Source organism: Canis aureus, chromosome 5 (genome assembly GCF_053574225.1).
Source record: "Canis aureus isolate CA01 chromosome 5, VMU_Caureus_v.1.0, whole genome shotgun sequence".
Lineage (NCBI taxonomy): Eukaryota > Metazoa > Chordata > Mammalia > Carnivora > Canidae > Canis > Canis aureus.
In genome coordinates, this window is record NC_135615.1 from 76,188,488 (window position 1) to 76,198,773 (window position 10,286).

The 10,286-nt window shown below is 40.9% G+C and overlaps 1 pseudogene; it reads left to right on the forward strand.

Moving 5' to 3' along the window:
- The first annotated feature begins 3,874 nt into the window (after positions 1-3,874).
- LOC144313582 (cytochrome c pseudogene) lies at positions 3,875-4,194 on the forward strand (annotated as a pseudogene).
- The last annotated feature ends 6,092 nt before the right edge of the window (positions 4,195-10,286 follow it).

Here is a 10,286-nt window from a genome sequence, read left to right on the forward strand (position 1 = left end):
TTGCCAGAGGAATGCCATTCTGTACTTGGCTTAAGCCTGGATTTCTGAACTAGACACCAGAGATGGGATCACCAAGAATGTCTTGGACTAAACTAGGTTGAGGCAGACTTCCCTGACCGTATGATTGCTGCTCTTGGGGAAGAATGGAACAGTTGGAGAGACATCCTCAATGCTCTTCATCACCATCATCACTATCATCATCACTATCATCATCACTGTAGCAGGGATTGTGGGATGACCACCAAGTTCATTTCCTTTTCTTTCTGACCACACAGCTGGACTACATTTCCCAGACTCCCTTGCAGTCAGGTATGGCCATGTCACAGTTCTAGCCAATAGAATATGGGCAGAAGTGATGTGTACCACGTTGTCTGGAATAGGAAATGTTTCTAAGGCAAAGGTTGGGAAGTTTTTATGGGAAAGGGCCAAATAAATATTTTAGGCTTTATAGAACATATACAATCTCTGTTGCATACTGTCTTCTACCCCCTTCTCCCCCTCTTCCTCCCTCCCCTTTTTCACAATGCTTTGGAAATGGAAATCAATTCTTAGGTTTAAGGCTATATAAAACATACTGCCAACTGGATTTGGTTCACGGGGTATAGTTTTCAACCTCTATTTTAGGGTGACACTGGGGTCCACATGCTGAAGACGATGGAGGCACAAGATGGAAAGAGCCCAGATCCCCAAATCACTACATTTGGAGGAGAAACCCCAAATAGGAGCATCCTCATTGACCATAACAGAAATGAAGAGAAAACATTTATTTTTTTTAACATTCTTTTTTTAATTATTAAGGTAAAATAAGCATAGCACATAACTTACATTTTAACTATTTTTAAAAATATTTATTTATTTATTTGAATGTGTGAGTAGGGGGAGGAGCAGAGGGAGAGGAAGAGAGAGAATCTCAAGCAAATTCCCCACTGAGCGTGGAGCCTGATGTGGGGCTCGATCTTACAACCCTGAGATCATGACCTGAGCCAAAGCTAAGAGTCAGACAATCAACCAATAGCCATCCAGGTGCCCCTTAACTATTTTTAAGTACGCAATTTATTTTTTTAAGACTTTATTTATTTATTCATGAAAGACACAGAGAAAGGGAGAGGCAGAGACATAGGGAGAAGCAGTCTCTTCACTAGGAGCCAATTGTGGGACTTGATCCCAGATCCCAGGATCACGCCCTGAGCCAAAGGCAGACACTCAACCACTGAGCCCCCGAGACGTCCCTTAAGTATACAATTTAGTGGCATTAAGTATATTCACGCTGCTGTGCAACCACCATCCATCTCCAGAACTCTTTTCATCTTGTGAAACTAAAACTCTATTCCCCTTAAATAAGAACTGGTCAATCCCACTCCCCCAGCCCCTAGCACCACCATTCTACTTTCTGACTCTATGAATTTGACAGCTCTAGGTACTTCACATAAATGGAATCATACGATATTTGTGGTTTAGTATCTGAGTTATTTCGCTTAGCACAATGCTTTCAAGTTCATTCAAGTTGTAGCTGGTATCAGAATTTCCTTCCTTTTTAAGACTGAATAATATCCCATCATATGTATAAACCACATGTTGTTTATCTATTCATCTGTCAGCGGACATTTGAGTTGTTTCTACTTTTTGGCTATTGTCAATAACACTTCTATAAACACTGGTGTACAAATACCTGTTAGAGTTCCTGCTTTTGATTCTTTTGGGTATATTCCCAGAAGAAGAATAACTTATCATTTTAAACCTCTGAAATTTCTAGAGTTTATTGATTGTAGCAAGTCTTGACAAATGCAGTTGTCGTCATGATCATCATCTAAAGCATCTCTTGAACACCTACTGTGTACCAAGTATTAAATAAGGGACTCTATATGAATTTTGTTTGGTTATCTGATTTAATCTCACAACAAACCAGTAAAGAAACTGAGGCTTGGAGAAGTTAAATAAATTGTCTAAAACTACATAACAAAGAAGCCATGATCTCTGCACTTGAGTAGCTCCCAGGCTAATGGGGGAGACAGACCAAAAACAACCAGATTATTTGAAGACAACATGACATATGTGTGCTGGATAAAACCCCAAAAAGATTTTAAAAGTCTTTAGCTCAGGGCAAAATAAGGTAGGCACTGATCAGAAAAAACTCCCCAGAAGAAGTGATTTCTAAGCTAAGTCCCGAGAAAGGAGGAGGCATTGGTCTGACAAAAGGTTGAGAAAGAGGGCTTAGGCAGAGAGAACAGTATGTGCAAAGGCCCAGAGGTGAGTGAGAGAAAACATGATTCATCTGCAAAACTGCCAGAAGAGGCCAGATCCCAACCCATGACCATGGGCTCTGAAGCCTGTGTTTACATATAGTTTGGTCTGGCCTCCCCTGAATGGAGAAGAGGGAAGGGAGTGAGAAAGAGTGGACAATAGCCTCTGAGATCCCTTGTAAACCTGAAGCTACAGTTTCATGATGGTTCATGTGTAATTTTTCCACACCTTTTGAAGGTCCTGCAGAGGGTCCAAGGGGTCAGGCCAGGGCATCGTCTTTCTTTGTGGAGCCGGGGGCAGGAGGGCAGCCTCCTGGCCTCTTGTCTTGGTTGCTTTTCCCCAGGGGGATGACCACCGAGACTCCTTGAGGAGCCACTGTTCTGAGGGTTGGTCCGCATGTCAACTCTTTTAATATCACAGCTCTGTCTGCCAGCTATGGTTAATAGCACGATTCCCATTTTAGACAGAAGGAGACTGAAGCACATAAAGGAGAGCTGACTTGTCCAAGGTGGGGGTTGAGGCCAGGCTGTCCAGCTCCAGTTTGGTTCTGGTTCTGAACTGACCTGCCATCATGCCTCTGCAGAGACCCCTGGATAAGAGCAGGGCCAGAGGAGGAATATGTGATGGAAAAGGAAGCTTTGGAGTTTGACAGTATGAAACTAGAGCCCCCCTGCCTCCACGAGCCTGTGTTGCTTAAGGTCTCTGGGCCTCCGTTTCCCTATCTAAAGTGTGGTGACCATAATGAACTCATATGCTATTGTGAGCATTAAATGAGATGCACATGCAAATGCCTGCATACAGCAGGCACTCAGCACATGGTGGCCCCTCCTAAGGATAATGCACTCACCCAGCCAGGGCTTTCACAAAATGTTGTCACAGATCTAGGCCTTTGGCTGGTAAACAGTCTTGAGGACAGGAGCCAGCACGGTGTTATAGAAAGTGCTCTGGATGAAGAATTAGGGGCCCTGCATTTAAGCTTCAGTTCTCTCACCTATTTGCTTTGGGCAGATACTCCTTGTCCCTAAGCTGAGTATCCCTCCCCATAAAATGGGGGTAAGGAGACTTGTCTGGACCGGATAATCTGGGATCAGTCCCAGCTCTGACATTCTAAGATTCCTTGAGGTAGGAGAGACTCATTTAGTCATTCAACAAACACTCAAAGTGCCCACAGTGGAGACAGCACTGCAGGAACTGAAACATCTACGGTACAACATGTCTTCAGGAAGGGGGAAAGAAATTTGCTGGGAAGTGGTTATTTTTTATTAAAATCTATGTGCAAGTGGATATCCAGAGGTAATAAAAACAAAGAAAACCCAAAACCTTCCATCCATACCTCATACCATGTGAATAAAAATTAACTCCTATTGGAGAGAGGGCACGTCTTCCTTGTGAGCTGCCACCTTTGTTTCACACTCAATGGAAGAGCAATTTAAAAATGAGTGGTGTAGGGGCACCTGGGTGGCTCAGTGGTTGAGCATCTGCCTTTGGCTCAGGTCGTGGTCCCAGGGTCCTGGGATCACGTCCTGCGTCAGGCTCCCTACAGGGAGCCTGCTTCTCCCTCTGCCTATGTTTCTGCCTCTCTCTCTGTCTCTCATGAATAAATAAATAAAATCCTTAATTTTTTTTTAAAAAAATGAGTGATGCTGAGAAGGGCAAGATGGTTTTTGTTCAGAAGTCCGCCCAGTGCCATACCATGGCAAAGGTTGGTGAGCCCAAGACTGGGCCCAATCTCCATGGTCTATTTGGGCGAAAGACAGGGCAGGCAGCTGGATTTTCTTACACGGATCCCAACAAGAACAAAGGCATCACTGGAGAGAGGAGACACTGGTGGGGTATTTGGAGAATCCCAAGAAGTGCATCCCTGGAACAAAAGTGATCTTTGCTGGCACTAAGAAGACAGGGGACAGGGCAGACTTGATAGCTTATCTCAAAAAGGCAACCAAGGAGCAGTAGTTGGCCACGGCCTTACTTATTACAAAACAAAAATGTCTCATGACTTTAAGTATGTACCGTATTTAAATTGATCTCTACACCAGAATTCAGATCATGAATGGCTGATAGAATATTTCTTTCGGACAGTCCTGATTTAAATGAGATTGGCTTGTGGCTAAATGCAGGTGATCAGCTTTCTGAGCTTTGCTAGGAATTATTCTGGTTCAGCAAGTGTTCTCACTGTTTTCCTTTTCTGAAGATATGATTGGAATTGATTAGTAACGTTCAGCTTTTCCCAGAGATGGTAAACGCCATCTCTAAACCTGTAGGAGATTGATTTTATATTTAGATTTATATAACTGGTTATATTGCTATATTTCAACTGAGGAAATCCCTTCAGCGTGGCAGAGAACAGCAAGACTCAGCTGTGTTTCACACGTTATGTTCATTTGCCTGTTAACGGCAAGGGCTGACCATAAGTTGGCAATATCCACTTTCTCTTCATAGTCTTAATTATGCCAATTTAATGAACGTTCCCTGCATCTAAAATATTGCTTTTTGCTTCATGAAAGTCACTCTAATGTGGTTTATGTATAGTATTAAATAAAGAATATTTAGCACTTTCCACATTTTGTAGATGATCTATAAGTTCAGATGCTTTTAAAATTCACCGTGAGGGGCACCTGGGTGGCTCATGGTTAAGCATCTGCCTTTGGCTTGGGTCATGGTCCCGGGGTCCTGGGATCAAGTCCCGCATCGGGCTCCCTGCAGGGAGCCTGCTTCTCCCTCTGCCTATGTCTCTGCCTCTCTCTGTGTGTCTCTCATAAATAAATAAATAAATAAATAAATAAATAAATAAATAAATAAAATCTTTTAAAAAGTAAAATAATATAAATTCAACGTGGCAAGTATGGTAGTAAACTTGGCTTGTGAATTCTTTACTAAGTCAGACTAATTTATAATTCAGGATTGTCTTCTGAACAGCTATTCGAAACTACAACTGTAGAATTACCTATATATATGATTGGTAATGGTGCTTCTGGCAACTGGTTAGAGGATTAGAGGAGATTTATCAGCATAAATTTGTAAATTATGTCATAAGGCTTAAGATAATTAAAAATAAAATCATACATCAAAATAAAAATTAACTCATACTGGATCAGAGATCCAAATATAAAACTTAAAACTGTAAGACTTCTTTTTTATTTTAAGATTTATTTATTTATCTGAGGAAAGGAAGGGCAGAAGGAGAAGGAAAGAGAGAATCCCAAGCAGATTTCATGCTGAGCATGAAGGCCAACTCGGGACTCAATCTCCTGACTCCAAGATTATGACCTGAGACAAAATCAAGATGCTTAACCTACTGAGCCACCCAGGCACACCAAAACTATAAGAATTCTTGAAGATAACATTAGGAAAAAACTTCTGTGGTCTTAGATCAGTGAAAGATTTTTATAGGGCAGCCCAGGTGGCTCAGCGGTTTAGCGCCGCCTGCAGCCCAGGGCCTGATCCTGGAGACCCGGGATCGAGTCCCACATCAGGCTCCCTGCATGGAAGCTGCTTGTCCCTCTGCCTGTGTCTCTGCTTCTCTACCTCTCTCTGTGTCTTTAATGAATAAGTAAAAATAATAAAAATAAAATCTTTTTAAAAAAAGGTGTTTTTAGATAAAAAACTCCAAACCATAAAGGAAAAAATTGATTAATTGGCTTTCATTAATATTAAAGACTTGCTCTCCAAAAACCACCACTAAGAGAATGAAAAGACAAGCAACAAAATAAAGTGTTTGCAAATAACAGCAAATTTAGAGCATTAAAAATAATAAAATAAATGAAACATAATCAAAGTCAATAAAAACAAAAATCATAAAATATTTTAAAAATTAAATGCAAGCAATAAAATGTTTTGCACATCAGGCATCTGATAAAGAGCTCTTTGTCCAGAATTTATAAACTCTCAAAACTCGATAATAAGAAAATAGCCAACCCAGTCTGCAAATGGGCAAAAGATTTGAACAGACACTTCACCAAATAAGGTGCACAGATGGAAAGTAAGCACAAAAAAATGTCCCATATAAAATTGTAAAAATTCAAAAGACCAGCTATATTGTGTTGATGAGCACATGGAATAACTGGAATTCCTGTTGGTAGGAGTGTGAAATAGTACAACAGCTTTAGAAAACAGTTTGGCGGGCACTTGGATGGCTCAGAGATTGAGCATCTGCCTTTGGCTCAGGGCGTGATCCCGGGGTCCTGGGATCAAGTCGCACATCAGGTTCCCTGCAGGGAGCCTGCTTCTCCCTCTGCCTATGTTTCTGCCTCTCTCTGTCTCTCATGAATAAATAAATAAATAAATAATCTTTAAAAAAAAGAAAAAATAAAGAAAAAAAATGATTTGGCATTTCCTTAAAAAGTTGAACATACACCAGCCCAATAATCTAGCCATTCTTCTCTTAGGTTTTTTTCCCAAGAAAAATGAAAACCTAAGATTTGTGCATGAATTATCACACCAGTATTATTTGTCATAGCCCCATATGTGAAACAATCCAAATGTCCATTAACAGGTGAGTGGATAAACTATTCAGTGTGATACATCCATGAAATGGAACACCCACTTAGCCACACACAAAAAATGAGCTATTGATATATGCGACAACATGGATGAATCCCAAAATAATTTTGCTGAGTTAAAGAAGTTAGACAAAAGAGAATACACACTGTGTAATGCAATTTTTTTACAATTGTGGGAAATATAAACTAATCTATAGTGAAGAATGCAAAGCAGTGGTTGCCTGGGGATTGGGGAGTGTGCCAAAACGGGCGGGAGGGAGAGATTTCAAAGGGGCTTTTGGGGGTGATGGATATGTTCATTGTCTTGATTTTGGTTACGGTTTCAACAGTGTATTCATATGTCAAACTGATGAAGCTTTACTTTTCTTATTGGTCTATTTATGGGTTTATCTGTTTTTTTATGAGATATAATTGACCTGTAATGTATTAGTTTCAGTTATATAACATAAAGAAGCGATATTTGTAAGAAACTGTACATTTTAAATAGGTATAATTTATGCTTCACCAGTTCAGGGTAAGAATTTTCTATTTTTAAGATTTATTTATTTATTTTAGAGGGAAAGAGAGAGAGAGAACGTGTGCAGGAGTGGGGGAAAGGGCAGAGGGAGACGAGGATCCCCAAATCTCCAAGCAGACTCCCCACGGAGTGCAGAGCCCAACTCCCACTACCATGCATATGACCTGAGTTGAAACCAAGAGTCGGACACCCAATCGACTGAGCCACCCAGGCACCCCAGGGTGAGAATTTTCTAATAAAACCTTTTCTACTGCCAAAAAAAGAAGAGGTATAGTTTATTGTATGTCAGTTATACCTCAAAAGGTGTTTAAGAAATCAGGGTGCAAATATAGAATTGGTATTGATAGAAAAGGCAAAGTATGTTAGGCCTGAACTATGTTATACAGTTCATGTAAATATGATATAATAAATATAATATGATACCCATTTTGTAAGCACATATGCACGTGCACATATACGTGAATCTAGCAGAATCTTTTACAGTTGAAAATGCACATGTGGGGAGTCCCTGGGTGGCTTAGTGGTTTAGCTCCTGCTTTAGGCCCAGGGCGTGATCCTGGGGTCCCGGGATGGAGTCCCACATCGGGTCCCCTGTATGGAGTCTACTTCTCCCTCTGTGTCTCTGCTCTCTCTCTCTCTCTTTCTCTCTGTCTTTCATGAATAAATAAATAAAATTTTTTTTAAAACGCACACGTGCCCTTTGTCCGAGGAGTCTTACTTTCAGAGATCCATCCCATACGAGGGAAAAAAATAGCGTGTAAAGTGAGACTACTGTAAGTAGAGGTGCAGGTTGTTCACAGCACAAGGACATGAGGCTGAGGGGTATGTGGAGCTGGAATCCAGCACACACTCTACTTGCCAAGTGAAGTGAGTGCCTTGTTACAGGCCCATGTCTCCTGGAGGGGCACCTTTTGCTGATTTGCATGGAAGTTTTATATGGTCTAGACATAGCCCAGTAGAAGTTTTATATGGTCTAGACACAGCCCAGTAGTGTAAGGATGACTGTCATATCAGGATGATTGTCCGCTGCAGCAAGTCAGAAACCTAGTTTTTTTTACAGAGCAAGGGGTGAAGAAAGTACTGCCAAACAATGTAATGAAAAAGTATGGAGTTTTAACAAGAATGAAGCCGACCTACCGACCATTTAAAGAATTTTAAATGAAGGGAGCGAATTGTGGAAGGCTGTGCTTCAGATGACCACGAGGTCCCCACACACACTCCTTGGAAGCTGCTCAATCATCCCCTTGAGTTTTTGCTTCTATTTTCATTTTCCCTCATGTTTTTCTGAACATTTTCCCTATTGATGGCTGGAAGTCAGTAAGCCAGCCCCGAAAAGCTGTATTTAATGTCTTTTTTTTTTTTTTAAATAATCTCTATATGCAACATGCAGCTCAAACCCACAACCCCAAGATCAAGAGTCACATGCTCTACCCACAGCCTACCTACCTACAGGAGCTCCTGTATTTAGTTCTAATTAACAGAAAACATAAATCCCAGACATAGAAACTATTCAGTATATATAAAACAAGGGTTCCTTTTTTAAGCAGAAGGAATGTGTTCATGTAAATACATACATACGTATGTACATATATATGTTCCCAGGAGCTTAGAGAAGGCTTATGTTCTGTGTTGGGAGAGGAAATGGAAGTCTATTAACTTTTTTTTCCGCACATTTCAGTTTCATTTGACGTGTTACCATTGGCATGCATTATTTTTGTAATAAAACAAAAGAGTGTATAATAGTTCCTTGTATTATCCTCACTAACTTTTCTGTATGTTAGAAATTACAAAATAAACTTAAGTATTTAGAAATAGACTGAAATAAGAACATTGAAGTGTTGGGGCACCTGGATGGCTCAGTGGTTGAGCGTCTGTCTTTGGCTCAGAGCATGATCCTGAGGTCCTGGGATCAAGTCCCACATGGGGCTCCCTGCATGGAACCTGCTTCTCCCTCTGCCTGTGTCTCTGCCTCTCTGTGTGTCGCTCATGAATAAAAAAATAAAATCTAGAAAAAAGAAAAAAAAGAACATTGAAGTCTTTTTCAAGGAATGAAATACTAAACCAGCGGAACCCCCCTCCTAAACTGCCAACTACACTGAACGACCCCCCATAAAAATACTCAGGCGAAAAACACAAGGAGGTGGGGGGAGCTGGGTGTGACTTCTGGGTTCTGGAATCAGAGCCCTTCTTCACTTGCTGATTCAGGAACAGGGGTCGGGGGGTGGGGGAGGTTTGAGACTGGGGGGCCCATGGCTCCTATGTACAGGCTACAGGTAGTCTGTGGACGCCCCCCACCCCAACTTTTTAGGAAAACATTTACATGTGCATTTTTGTGTGTGTCTATTTTTGTGTATCCATAGCTCTTACCAGATTCTCAAGAGGGTCTGCTATGTAAAAATGATTAAAATCCATTGACTTTAAGTTCTGTTTCTTTGGAGAAAAGATTTCAGTGAGTGTGCCTCATGCTGAAAACTCTAGCAGGCAGGAGCGGCATGCTGATTTGTATTAGTATATTCGTTAAAAGATAATTCACAAGAAAACAGAAAAACCTAGAAAGTCATATTAACTAAGATCATCAGTTTTTTTTTTTTTTTTAGATCATCAGTTTTTACCTTCTTCATTTCTACTCTCTAAATGTTCTACAGTGAAGACACATTATTTTGGCAATAATAAAATGTTGTTATGAATACATTTATTATTATAAATATAAATATGTATATAGAGGGGTGCATACACAAAGCCCTGGAGGGAACCACACCCAAAATATGAACAGTGTTTATGCCTGAGTGATGGGATTGTGGATTTTACACTCTCTTCTTTGGCTTTATCAGGAGTTCCTATTTGAAGCTTTTTTTTTTTTTTTTTAAGATTTTATTTATTTATTCATGAGAGACACAGAGAGAGAGGCAGAGACATAGAGAGAAGCAGGCCCCATACAGGGAGCCCGATGCGGGACTCGGTCCCGGGACTCCAGGATCACAACCTGGGCCGAAGGCAGGCACCCAACCGCTGAGCCACCCAGGCGTCCC